Here is a 13,323-nt window from a genome sequence, read left to right on the forward strand (position 1 = left end):
GAAGGGGAAAGGAAAATGCAGATGAGCTTGGACCTGGCTGAGCAGGTCAGGGATTTTCTAATTATGTTCTTCCCAGGAACCCCAGGGCACCACAGAGGCGCTTCAGAGGCGCTTCAGGAGTTCTGTAAATAATTTAAATTTAATTTTCCAAATTACATATTTTAAACAGTAATACAATTACACCGGCACACACACATTTGGTTCCCAGTAAATTTTAACACATTGTCGACCTCCAGTGGGTTAACTTGAGCTATCAGATCAATTATCTGAATGAAACTCTGGCTGTTGCTGTTGGATGGAAAACTATTCTGAGATTGCAACATGAGCTATGAAGCTGCTATGGTATCAGTTTTACTGGTGTGAAGCAAGATTTTTCCCATTTCGTGCAACTTAAATCAAATATAGAAATTACATGCTGAGGCTGATGTAAGATTGCCGTTTTCTTCCATAAACCCAGATTTCAGATTTTTATGTTCATAAAAACAGCCTCTTTATTCTCATTGACTGACTTCATTATGTGCACAAATGTTTATTCATTTGAACTTAGGAAATAAATTTATATTACTGTTGCAGAATCCTTAAGCAGAATCCTAGACCTTAAAATTTCTGAAATCTTACCGAGTTAAAGGCAAAAAACAACCAGGACACCCCAACTTGCATCAGAAAGCCCAAACTGAGGGCTGGGGTTGTGGCTAAGCAGTAGAGCGCTCGCCTAGCATGTGTAAATCCCTGGGTTCAATCCTCAGCACCACATAAAAATAAATAAATAAATAAATGATAAGAAAGAAAGAAAGAAAGAAAGAAAGAAAGAAAGAAAGAAAGAAAGAAAGAAAGACAGCCTAAACTGATCATTTCTTAGGAAGTGGTGATATAGAAACTCCTGTAGGGTGAATGGTTTCTTTGTTTGGGGAAAACCCTGCGGAGGGGACTTTAGTTATAGATATGTAAGGACAGGAATCTTTTCCTAAATGTCAGCCCTTGAGATTCAACCTATAGTTTTAGAAACTGGAAACTACTTTGGGCATAGAGAGGGGAGTGAGCTGGGGTTAACAGGCCAGAAGCAAAGAGGCTTCTGGGTAGAAATTATGGTTGCATCATGTCCCCTGAAAAGTTATGTTGGATCCCTAACGTCAGTACCTCATCATGTGACTAATTTGGAGACAGTCTTAGCAGAGGTGATTGAGTTGAGATGAGATCATTGGGGTGGACCCTGATGAGCAGTGTCCTGGTGAAAAGGGGAAGTATGGACCCAGAGACAGACATGCACACAGGAAGAACACTCTGTGAAGCTTGGAGTTGTGCAACCACAAGCCAAAGAACTACCAGAAGCTAGGAGGAAGGCAGGGACAGATCCTTCCCAGAGCCTTCTGACCTGCTGACTCTTCTATTTCAAGCTCCTGGCTCCAGGACTGTGAGAGAATTCATTTCTATTGTTTTAGCCACTCCATGGTGGCACTTGCTAGAACGGCCACAAAGATAGTGGGCCCTGGACACTTTTGTAGAGGATGATGGCAATGCCATGGCATTCATTGCCTGCCCAATATGATTTGGCATAAAAAGAGACAGAAGTATCTTTAGCTCAAAAGCTGGGGACACAGTCCTGAGACCCCATGGTCAATGCCCAATGAATACTCATGGCTTAATAATCTCCGGATTGGAAGAGTCAACGGGGTGAGAGGACCTGGTTTTCACAGCTGATTCACAGCTTCAGGGTGGGCAAACTGGAACAGGGGGAGATGTGCTAATCAGCTCAAGCTACCCAACCCATGTTAGGGTGGCCATATATCCAGTCATTGCCCATTGCTTAAAGCACAAGATTGCCTTATAAAAGTGACTTGGGCTTTGAGCAGGGGATTCTGAGGTATCCTGGTCACCATCCAGGATCAAGCCTGCACCTTTCAAATGAGACCTCTCCACACTCTCCAAGGAGGGGTCGGGGAGGGGCTGGACAGAGCTTCTGTTCAGAGCCAGTCAGGCCGTTCAGTTCACATTGTTGACCTTGACAAAAGGAAGCCTTGCTGTTCTGAGGGCCCCATTCCTGGCTTTGCCTTGGAGTTAGACGCATCATCTCAAAAGATACCAAATTGGTATATTGATTATTTCAAGCTGGAATCACTTGAATAACTATAACTTGCCAGGGAGTGATGTTGGTCAAATTATATTGTTATAATGTATCCATGTATCAATAAGTAACAAAAAATCCTATTATTATGTACAACTTTAAAGCACTAATAAAAAATGTGGAAAAATAAATGAAACCAAGAAATAAAAAAAAAGAAGGAACAAGAAAGGCCCATTTGGGCTGTCTTTCCCTATATACAGCAAGCCAAGAAGATTCTTCTGGAAGCAATGTCCTTCACATACCAAGATTGGAAATTAGCCTTGATCACCAGAGACTGGTAAATGCAGCTGCAATGAATCTGAAAAAAATAAACTGAAACAATCCTTCTCAGCCACTAGCTTCTACATTCCCTTCTTAGTAAATCCTTAGAAATTATTCCCTAGTCCAGGGATCCATCTGTCCGTCAGTCCTTCATGAACTTATTGTTCTTTGTCTAAAAAGTACAAAAGTATTGTTTTAGTCAGGTTTTCTGTTGCTGTGATTAAAGGATCTGACCAGAAAAACTGTGGAGGAGGAAAGATTTATTTAAAGGCTCACAAATTCAGAGGTCATAGTTCATAGAAGGCTGACTGCATTCCTCAGGGCTCAAGGTGAAGAGTGTGGCAGAGGGAAACAGCTTCCATGGTGATCGGGAAGCAAAGAGAGAGACACTCCTCTCTCCAGACACAAAACATATACCCCACAGCCACACCCCCAATTAACCACTTCTTTTAGCCACACCTCACCTGCCTCCAGTTGCCACTCAGTTAATCCCATTGGGGATTAATTCATGATTAGGTTGAGACTCTCACAACCCAATCATTTCTCCCCTGAACCTTCTTGTACTGTCTCACAAGTAAGCTTTTTGAGTATACACCACACTCAAACCATAACACACATTATATTTGGTCATTTCTTTGGACTTACTCTCGTGTAAAGCTCCCCATGTGTATGTAAATTTAATAAAACTTTTCTGATTTTCTTTTTATTTTTTCTTTTATTTTTTAAGAGAGAGAGAGAATTTTTTAATATTTATTTTTTAGTTTTTGATGGACACAACATCTTTATTTCATTTTTATGTGGTGCTGAGGATCAAACCCAGCGTCCTGTGCATGCCAGGCGAGCGCACTACCGCTTGAGCCATATCCCCAGTCCCATGATTTTATTTTTATTAATCAGCTCTTGTATTAATTGGGTTCCTAAATCCAGCCAGAGAGCCCACATAATAACTCTCCTCTCCCTACAATCTCTTTCCTTTAATCCACATATAGGGAAGGGGTGAGAAGGGTGGAAGAGGACAGAGCTGGAGATCTGACCCAAAGGGCTAGTGGCACTGATGGCATCTGAAGATCCCTCCTTGAGAATCTGGATTTCCTTGAGGCTCTGGCCATGGTTACCTTGACCTGGGCTCAGGAGAACCACCTTTCACTGCTTCCCATCCTTGCAGGTGAGTTCACCTGGAAATAGTGCCTCTGATATTACTGCTGAGGTCCCACAGCCTGGATATTACAGGAGAGCCACGTTTTAGGGCATTCTTCTTCTTTTCGGTAAGGTTTATTATAGGCATAATTCAATATGATTCCATGTTTATACATGGTGTAGGGGGTTTCATGAAAATTTACACACAAACATTCCTTGGTAGAGCTGGTAGCCCAAATCTGTTTCTAAAAAGATCTGGTCTATGTTGACTCCTGGCCAGAGGCCTAGAAACACGGGAGTTAGAAAAGTGCTTATGATCACTCTTCCACTATCAGATAAGGGCTTCGTGGAACTCAAATAAAACATTTGGTATTTCCAAAGTGCTGTACAAAGCAGCATTCGCGGTTTGGCAGAACACGTGGTTACTGGGCAGCATGGTGAAGGGTCTACAGCTCCTTCAGTGAGTAGGGTTTAAGGCTATTGATTTGCTTGGCTTATGCACTCTCCCTCCCTTCGCTCATGCCTGGTCCTTGTAGTCAGGCACCATTATCTGCTCAGGAGAACATTGACCCCTGAAGAAGGAAGGAAGTACTGAAGCTGCTGGGTATGAAGCTGAGTGGCCTGTCAGGACTGCTCAGAGTAGCTGACCATGGGACAGGATTGCAGGGTCTCCCTGGCCCAAAGCATCTTGCCCACAGACCTGCACCAGGGCCAGGATTTCCACTAATACAATGGGACTTGGATTTATTAATGGACTGTTATGTATATGGAGAAGACTCACCCTGCTGAGGGCGATGCTGTGTGCTTATATCTGGGGTGGATACTGGGGTCCTTACCCAAACAGTCAAGGACACTCCCCAGCATGGGCTGGGACATGTGAGTTCTGATGATAAAGGAGAGGACAGCAAAGGGACCAAAATGCAAGTGGCTTTTCCCAGCGCTATCCCTTCCCTCTTTCCAAATCTCAGGGGTTAGTTTCAGCTCTACCTGTCCTTGTCCTCTTACAGCCAGGGAGGTCTTCCACTGAGCACTTAATTAACTGATTGTTTCACAGCAAATATCCTTGGCCTCCTGCTCTTTGTGCTTCCTTAAATTAGTCCCATCCCCTCTCTAGTTCTATTTTCATTTTAATAGGAATTTCTGTGATGATTTAACTCCTATTATCAGCTAATCTGAAGTTTCTTGGAGGCAGGATTAGTAGATTTACTTGTGCTGGGTGGGTATAGTTCACCCTGTGAGACCAAGCTGGGTGCAAAGTACACTAGTGGATACTGTGCCAGTCCTTGCTGGTTGATTTGTGAGTGAGTAGGATTTAAATTGTCCCACTGTAGCCAGAACCATGAAAGAAGATTTTGATCCCTTGCCCATGGTTTCTTGGGCAGACTTAGTAATCAGTCATAGTGACCAGCTTTTATTGAATACTATTTATGTGCCTGGGCTTGTGTTGATCGATCCCACTTAACCTTCAGAGCTCTGTTTTTCAATATGGCAGCCACTCACCATGCATAGAAAGTCTACATATATGTTGAGAAACACTTAGGTTATAAAATAGAGGATCCATAAGGCTTGAAAGGCTGCTATTTTTAATCTACTGGGCTAGATGAATGCCATTTAATTTCACCTATCTTCTCTATTTTTAAAATGTTGTTACTAGAAAATTTACTATTATATGTATAGTTTACATTTCTGGATTTTAGTCTATTTCCAATGGACAGGACTGCTCAGAGCAACATCACAGGTTCTATTATTTTCAGTTTATAAGCGAGGGCAATCAAGCTCAGAGAGGATAATAAATGACTCAAGGCCACATGGGCAGTAACTGGAGAAGCTGGCACTTGACCCCAAGTCTGTCTGGCTCTAGTTGCTATACACATAACCACTGCATTCTCTCAGATTTATGACTTGCTAAGTGTACTTTGATTCTAAACAAGGGATTAGAGCCCACCCATGGGCTATTGGAGGAAGGGTGTGTTTCACATACCACCATCATGGATCCTAAAAGTCTCATTGCTTCCTGGACTAGCCTACTGGGAGCCCTTGATGTTCAAGTTCAACCCTGGACCCCACATACACATTCTCCATAGCTCATCCTGCTGCAGAAACTTGGCAGCCTTGTTCAGTGTCTCCTAGGAGTGTGGCATACAGTTGCCACTTCATTCAAGTTTGTCAATTGATGAAGAAATGAGTAGAGTGAATTTTGCTCTCAGATATTCTGGGGGTCACACAGAGGTCAGAATGACAGCCATCCTGGGCAAATAGAATGACTAGAGCCAGGGACACACTCAGACTTGTGAATTCCATCAAGACCTTCCAACCTGTCACTCCTATTTATCAGCCTTTAATAAAAGGCATTCCCTCTCCCTGGTGGCTGGAGGAACAGTATTATATATCTGAGGTTTGAGATCTGACGGGAAATTAGTAATTTATCCAGGGAGGCTGGGCAGAAGGAAAGAAGAGAGAATGAAATTGTCACCTAGAATTTGCAAGCACTTGGTGGAGGTGTACTTGAGAGTAGCTTTATTTCTAGAAACGGCAAGAACAAACCCATCTTTGAAGACAAAGCTTTTATAGCTTGTCTCAAAAATATCCAAACACAGTGGGGTTGTACAAGTGTCACAAAAGAAATTAGGTTTCTCTTTCTCCCTGCAAGAACAAATGTTTATAGGTGTATCGGTGGCTAGGTCTCAGGGTAAGGAACATAAATAAACGATTTTGCTTTGCTTTTCCACCCCGAGCAAATATGAGTGAAAACTGAGCCTGTGTGTTTTGGCAGGTGGAACTGGGGCCTGTGAGGAGCTCATGGGAGAAGATAAAAGAATAAAAATAAAGCACCCACTTCCCCTTTAGTCTGCCCGACTAAAAACCCAATTAAAACTTTCCTGCCCATTTGTGGGGCTGCTGACAACAGGTTCCATGTCACTGAACTTTGGCTGCTGTCCTGCTCCTAGAATAACAATGTGAGACTTCTCAACTGGCCTTGGTGTTAATCAGGGCCCCATGGGACGGAGCTGTACAGATTGCTAGGGGCTCTGATCCGGTATGTTCATTCATTTATCTTGCTTTTCCCCGACACACTTGCTGTCAGCCGCAGAGCTGAATACTGAGGCATTCTGAGGTGGTTAACTTCTGCTGAAGCTGAGAAAATAGCTTTCAGAGCCCCTTATCACCAAATCAATCTATCCCGTAAGTCCCAGAAACTAGAATAATATGTTCTTGCAAATTCTCTTCTGGTGTTTGACGGCCCCAAGAAGTTATTTTTTTCAATTTAGTTTAATTTGTCTCTCTCTCTCTTTTTTATTTTTGCAAATTGAGTTTTTATTTCCCTTGTTCATTATTCAAAACTCCTTTGGAGGCAAAGTTTGTAAGAGGCTCCTGTGGATTTTTCTGGATTTTAACCCCACGCTGCCCTGTCCCTGACTCCTCTCTGGTTCCATATACTGAGCAAATGGGTTCCAGGTTAGCCTAAGTTCATATGCCTAGAGGCTGACCCTTGAGGGCTCTTGGCATTAACTCCCTGGGGCTGAGGACCTGTCACCCTGGACAGTCTTCACCCTTGAGATATAGGGGAGGTGGATGCTGAGGCCAAATTGGAGCTATTCCTTCATAAATGAATGTGATCCACACATGAAATTTTAATTTTTTTCATAGATATATAAAAAATGCTAAAAGAAGTAAAAATTTTTAATGATAATATATTCAAAATATCATTTCAACATGAAATGAACAAATTCCTAATGAGATATTCCACTTAACAGCACATCTCAGTTCAGTCTAGTCACTGCAAGGGCTCAGGAGCCATGTGTGGCGGGGTGCTGCCCTTTGGGGCAGTGTAGCCCTTCAGTGAAGAGTTCCCACCCTCTCAGCGCCTGAGAGCCAATCAGGAACGGTCAGGGTATGGCTTATGGATTGTGCTGAGTAAGCTTGGGGTATAGATGGTGTGTCCTTGCATTGAATTATTAAGGAGGAAGGAATAGGACATCGAAGGTTTGGAGACTAGGTCTGCCAAGAAACGTCCCCAGAGAGGACACGACACAAAAAAAATGTCATAATTTAACCAAGGACAGAGGACAGAGGAAATTATAAACTGGGCTGGCAGCATCAGCGCCTCCAGTGGCAGAGAAACTGAGGCAAGACATCTAACCCCCACACACCCTCCACCCTAAATCAATTTCCCAGCAGCCTGCGGGCCTCTGGTACATGGTGAGAGCCTCTGGTACATGGGGGTGGGGGTGAGGGACAGCCTGTCCAAGGGGCAACACTGAGGAACATCAGCCTTGGAAACACTTTCTCAACACAGTACAGCCCCAGTGACAAGCAGGCCTTCAACTCAGCTGTCCCATGTTTAAATCCTGGCTTTACTGTCCAGGAGTTAAAGACTTGCAAAATGGTTTCATCTCCCTGGGTAGACTGACCTTGTCAGGAAGTCAAGGACAAAGGTGGTACCTGCCACACAGGGTACCTGACAGCATCAGGTGGAGCCCTGGGTGCCAGCCTGGCACCCCTCCTGATGGTTCTTCTGTCTTGTTCAGAACTGTTAAAAGGACGCATGCGCTCCTGCTGTGGGCAGCACCGGTCGATGCCATGTGTGCCTTTGGTCAACATCAGACCTTGTCCTGCCTGAGGAAAGCCAGGCCACAGGCCACCAGGTGGCTTCCTGTTTGTTTTGATGGATAGAGCCTCCTGGTCATTCAGCAGTTGGGTGGCTCTCGTCCTCTCAGGCTGGTCCATTTGAATCTAGGTCTCATTGGGATCCCTTCGGTTCTGCTGAGCCCTCCCTCTGTCATCTCGTCCTCTTCCAAACTCGGTAGCTGAGATAGAGAAATGTATTTCTTGTGTTTCTAATTAATGGAAGGGAAAGGGGTATTGGGAATGTTCATTCTGGTGTGTGTGTGTGTGTGTGTGTGTGTGTGTGTGTGTGTGTGTGTGTCTGAACAGGAGCCAAATCTGAGGGCTTATGCCCTCCTTCACAGGGCTTATACTTCTTCTCTATTCCTTCACCTTGAGTTTCTGCTCACCTGTATGGGCTATAATTGCACTGGAAGCCTGATCCAACTCCTTATCTCCACATGGAGTCCCTAGAAAGAAAGCAGATTGGGGCCGACTCCCCTCTGTCTGGGGGCTTCGTTCTACAAAGTGTCTTTTCCTGCCTGACCCAGGCTTGACACAACTTCTCAAAGCCAAGAAAGCTGGTCCAGGTCTCCAGGGTCACAGGGTCCACAGGCCCTTACCACTCCTCAGCCAAGTCCCAGCAATCATCATTGGAACTATCATCTCCAACCACTTATTAAGCCTTTACCACATGCCAAACAGTTGCTAGGATTTTCTCTAATCTTCCTAACACTGTACGAGGTGGGGATCGCTAGGCTTGCTACATAGGTCTTTAACCAAAGGAATGATCCAGTACCTTCTGGGGCTACTCACGTGTAAGCCTTTGAGTTACACTTATCTAGAGAGAAATAAGCTTTGTTAAGACACCACTCTGCAGGGGAATTGACTGCTTCCCTGCATTTATCTGCTCTGGGCACCATAATTTTGACTGCAATGTCAGGCAGGGTCTGCCTAGTTCAGATACTTATCTGTAACAGCAAGCAGAATCGTTCTTTCTCTGGAATCTTTACTAAAAACAGCCCAACAAATTAATTGGCAATGGAAACTTCAGTGTGGAGGGAAATGGCACGTTTGACTACACTCCATTCTGATATTTAGTACGAGACACTGTTCTTCTTATATTCCCGTCTGGTCTCTCTTCTCTCTCCTCCTTCCTTTTCTTTCTTCACTTCCTTCTCCAATTCCTTAATAATAATAATAATATATTATAATTCCTAGTAGTAGTGTTTGGTGAGGGTCTGATTAATTCCTGGTCCTTGTTCACTAAATTTTAAATGAGTACTTCTGTCAACAAAAAGAACTAGAAGGAGAAGCTGTACCATGATCAAAGGTGGAGACAACTTTGGGGGCATTGTCCAAGCTCTCAAGTTCTCTCTGGGTGTGTAATCTGTTATTTTCTTTCCCACCTGGAAGTCAGATATTACTTCATGATACTAAGTATATTACTCTGTCTCTGCCTGTGAACTTGCTCAAATTTAAGTACAGACTTAAAGAAACTTCATTTTCCTCCAAACACCCCCATCAAAACGCCACTGCCCGCCTTTCCTGTTGCCCCAAGCTTTGCCCTCGCTTGGTTCCAAGCACAGATCTGCCTGTCTTGAGCTGCATTTGTTTCCTTTACTCTGCCCAACACCATGATCAGTGGCACACGCTTAGCAACTCTTGGGGTTTAAACTGAGAAGGAAACCTCTATTAGACAAAAGTAGGAAGACCTTTTGTTTATTGTGGAAGATTTTTATTTCATCTTCAAATCTGAAGCTTAATTTTGCTGGATACAAGATTCTTGGTTGGAACCTATTATCTTTCAGCGTTTGAAATACGTTGTTCCAGGATCTTCTAGCTTTGAGTGTCTGTGTTGAAAAATCCGCAGTTAACCTAATTGGTTTACCCCTAAATGTAATCTGCCTCCTTTCTCTTGTGGCTTTTAAAATTCTCTCCTTGTTTTGTATGTTGGGCATTTTCATTATAATGTGTCTTGGTGTGGGTCTCTTGTGGTTTTGTACATTCAGCATCCTGTAGGCTTCTAGGATTTGGATTTCCGATAGGGAAGAGGGGTGGGAGGGAAAGGGAGGGAGAAAGGGAATTGCATGGATGGTGGAAGGAGACCCTCATTGTTATACAAAATACATGTGTGAAAATGTGAGGAAAAAAAAAAAGAATAGCATTACCCTAGATCAGGTAGAGAGAAATGATGGGAAGGGAGGGGAGGGGTTGGGGAGATAGGAAGGATAGTAGAATGAAACATTATTATTACTGTGTGCATATATGTGAATGCATGACCAATGTGATTCTGCAACCTGTATACTCAGAAAAATGAGATATTATATCCCATCTGATTCAAATGTATGATATGTCAAGGTCATTGTACTGTCATGTGTAACTAATTAAAACAAATAAAAAATAGGAAGACCACGTGCAACTCTATCAAACATTTTTCCTCCTGGATGCAGAAACTCAGGGAGGTCTTCTCACATTAACATTGCACACTCATTTGCACATCCTAGAGGTCACCATGAGTGCAGAGGGGAGCATATGGTCTCACTGTTGTCATCTGTCCACTTTGCTGCTGTGCTGTAGCCGTGCTCTGGCAGGGTGAGCAGTAGGTAGGCTGCAGGTGCAGGATGCGTGGGAGGTGGGGGAGTGTTCTCCACCAAGAGCTCAGCCTGCTGGACCAGACTGACCCAGAACACTGAATTTCTTCAAGAGCAGAGTCTCACTGCCAGAGTGAGTACTGCAGATGATGTCTGTGAAGCCCCTGGGAAGGGGCGGGTAACAAGTAGATATCATGGGCTGGGTTGGCTGTGACAGGGCAGTGCAGGGGGGCCGCCAGAGGGAAGGAGTAAGCCAAGGATGGACATCGTCAATGACACAATTGCTCCACAAGAGAGAAAAGACACCAGCCTGCCTGGGAAGGAGAGTTCATGCTGGAAACAAGTGTGAGAAATAGTGGGAAGGAAAGTCCAATATCTCTCAGATTTGCAGTTCAATACGGGAGTCACAGCTCTGTGCCTGTTGAAATTTAACTCTAATTCATTAAAATAAAAATGATAATGAATAAAACGCTTAGTTCCTTGGTTGCGCTAGTCACATTGCAAGCGCTCCATGGTCACAGGTGTCTAGTGGCCCCACTGGACAGAGCACTAGTAGGACATTTCCAGCATCACAGAACGTTCTGACATACATCTGAGGATACTGACTTTTTTATGAGTGTCTTGGGAAATGATTGCAGTTAAGCAGGTTACATGAGGGTAAAGGAGCTTAATTTTTTTTAATGAATACATGTTCAAGATTTCATTTAATTCATTAATCGGTGAAAGGAAAATGGAAGTTGTTACAACCTGTTCAGTAATCGACTTTTTAAAATTGAAGTTAAATTCAAAGAACGTAAAGTGAGTGGTTTAATTTTGAGTTGTGGCTGAGAAGGAGTTTTTAAATCCTCAATTTGTCAACTGTATGGAGGATGCGTGTATGGGCGGGGCTAGAGAGAGGAGACCTGAAGGCCAGTTGGAGGTCTCCCGCAGGAGACTACAGCAGAGACTGAAGTTTTGCAGGACACAAGTTGGTACCAGGGAGGCAGAAGTGGGGCCAGATGGGTGAGGAAGGGTCCTCACTATCACTAGGAAGAGCCCATCAGACATAAGGACTACGTAATGGAAAGGGGCAAATCAGCAACTGCGGGTTCCTGCAAAGTGGAGAGGTGACATCTGAGGAGGATCAGAGAAGCAGACAAGCTCTGGACTCTGAGTTGGTCGTGAGCTACCTAAGGGGTGGTTTCTATCCAACACTGGAAAGGGGAGTTGGAGAAGGAGCCACAGGAAGAACTGGCACATCCATGGCCAGCAATGGAAGGGGTCAAGGTACACAGCTGTGTTGACGCAGAGAAGGGGAGAAGGGCACCCACAGTTTGGAGGGAGGAGAAGAATCTGCAGAAGAGAAGGAACAGGTGGACAGGAGTAGGGAGGAGGAAGGCTTGGCCAGCTCAGCAGATAGTCCCTGAGTTCCTGCCATGTGCCAGGGGTTATGTGGCACAGAGGATATGGCGGTGACGATCAAAGGCCTCCCAACTCTTAGACTCCTGGTGCTCATGGTCCAGGAGGGAGGGTGATAGTATTCAGGGGTAGGAAGACTGACTTCCTGAGACTGCCAGGAAGTCAGAGAGGAAAAGCAGCCCTGAGGTCACTTGTTAAGAAGACGGCAGTTGCCGGGGGTGGGCACAATGACGGGGAGGGAGAGGACAGAAGCTGGATAGCAGGAGACCCGAGGAGTGATGGGTGAGGAGGAAATGGGGACAGTAGGTGGCATCACGTTTTCAGGAGGCATGTCAGCAAGAGGAAGAAGAGAAAAGGGATCTCTGGAGCATGGAGCAGACCAGAGGAGAGGCTGCTATGGGTAGGCTGGGGAGGCTCCCAAGGAGAGAGCAGCTGATACGGGAGTGAAGCTCGCCTGAAGCCGTAGCAGGACGACGTCTCTTAGTGTTGGGGTGACCAGTGGGTTAATTGGTTTTTTTTAATTAAAAAGTGATGCATGCCTATAGTAAAAATTCATAGGATATAAAGAGGTCTACTCACCCTTCCTAGAGGCAACTGTTGGTGCCCGTTCTTTATGCATCCTCCTGGAAATACCCCATGCATATGAGACTCTGTGTGCATTCAGGTGTGTCTAAATCTCAGCCCCTCTCCCCTTTATATTTACACAATTGGGAGAGCACACTATTCTGCCTCTTGCTTATTTTCATCTTGTAAATAAGCTTTGAAGATCCTTTTCTATCAGTATGTAGACAGCCATCTAATTATTTTTAATGGCTATGATTTTTAAATGTGTGGTAATTTTTGAAACAGCCTCAATTCACAAGTACTTACATTGTTTCTTTTTTTTTTTTTTTTACACACGACACAGCAGAGAATATCTTATGCCAACACTTTTTTCCTTTGTAATTGTGGTAAAATATACATAATATCGTATTGACTATTTTAACCATTTTAAACATGCCATTCAGTAGCATTAAGTACATTCACACCATTGTGCAATCCTTGTGACCTTCCATTTCCAGAATGCTGTGTTTTACAAAACATCCATTCAATGATGATTCCTCATTTTCTCCCTTTACCCAGCTCCTGGCAACCACCATTCTACCTTAGATGAATTTGACTACTCTAGGTAGTATGTGCTATGATGCTTAGCATCACTAATCACTA

The sequence above is a fragment of the Spermophilus citellus genome, assembly GCF_964194105.1.
Source record: "Spermophilus citellus genome assembly, chromosome: 15".
Taxonomy (NCBI): domain Eukaryota; kingdom Metazoa; phylum Chordata; class Mammalia; order Rodentia; family Sciuridae; genus Spermophilus; species Spermophilus citellus.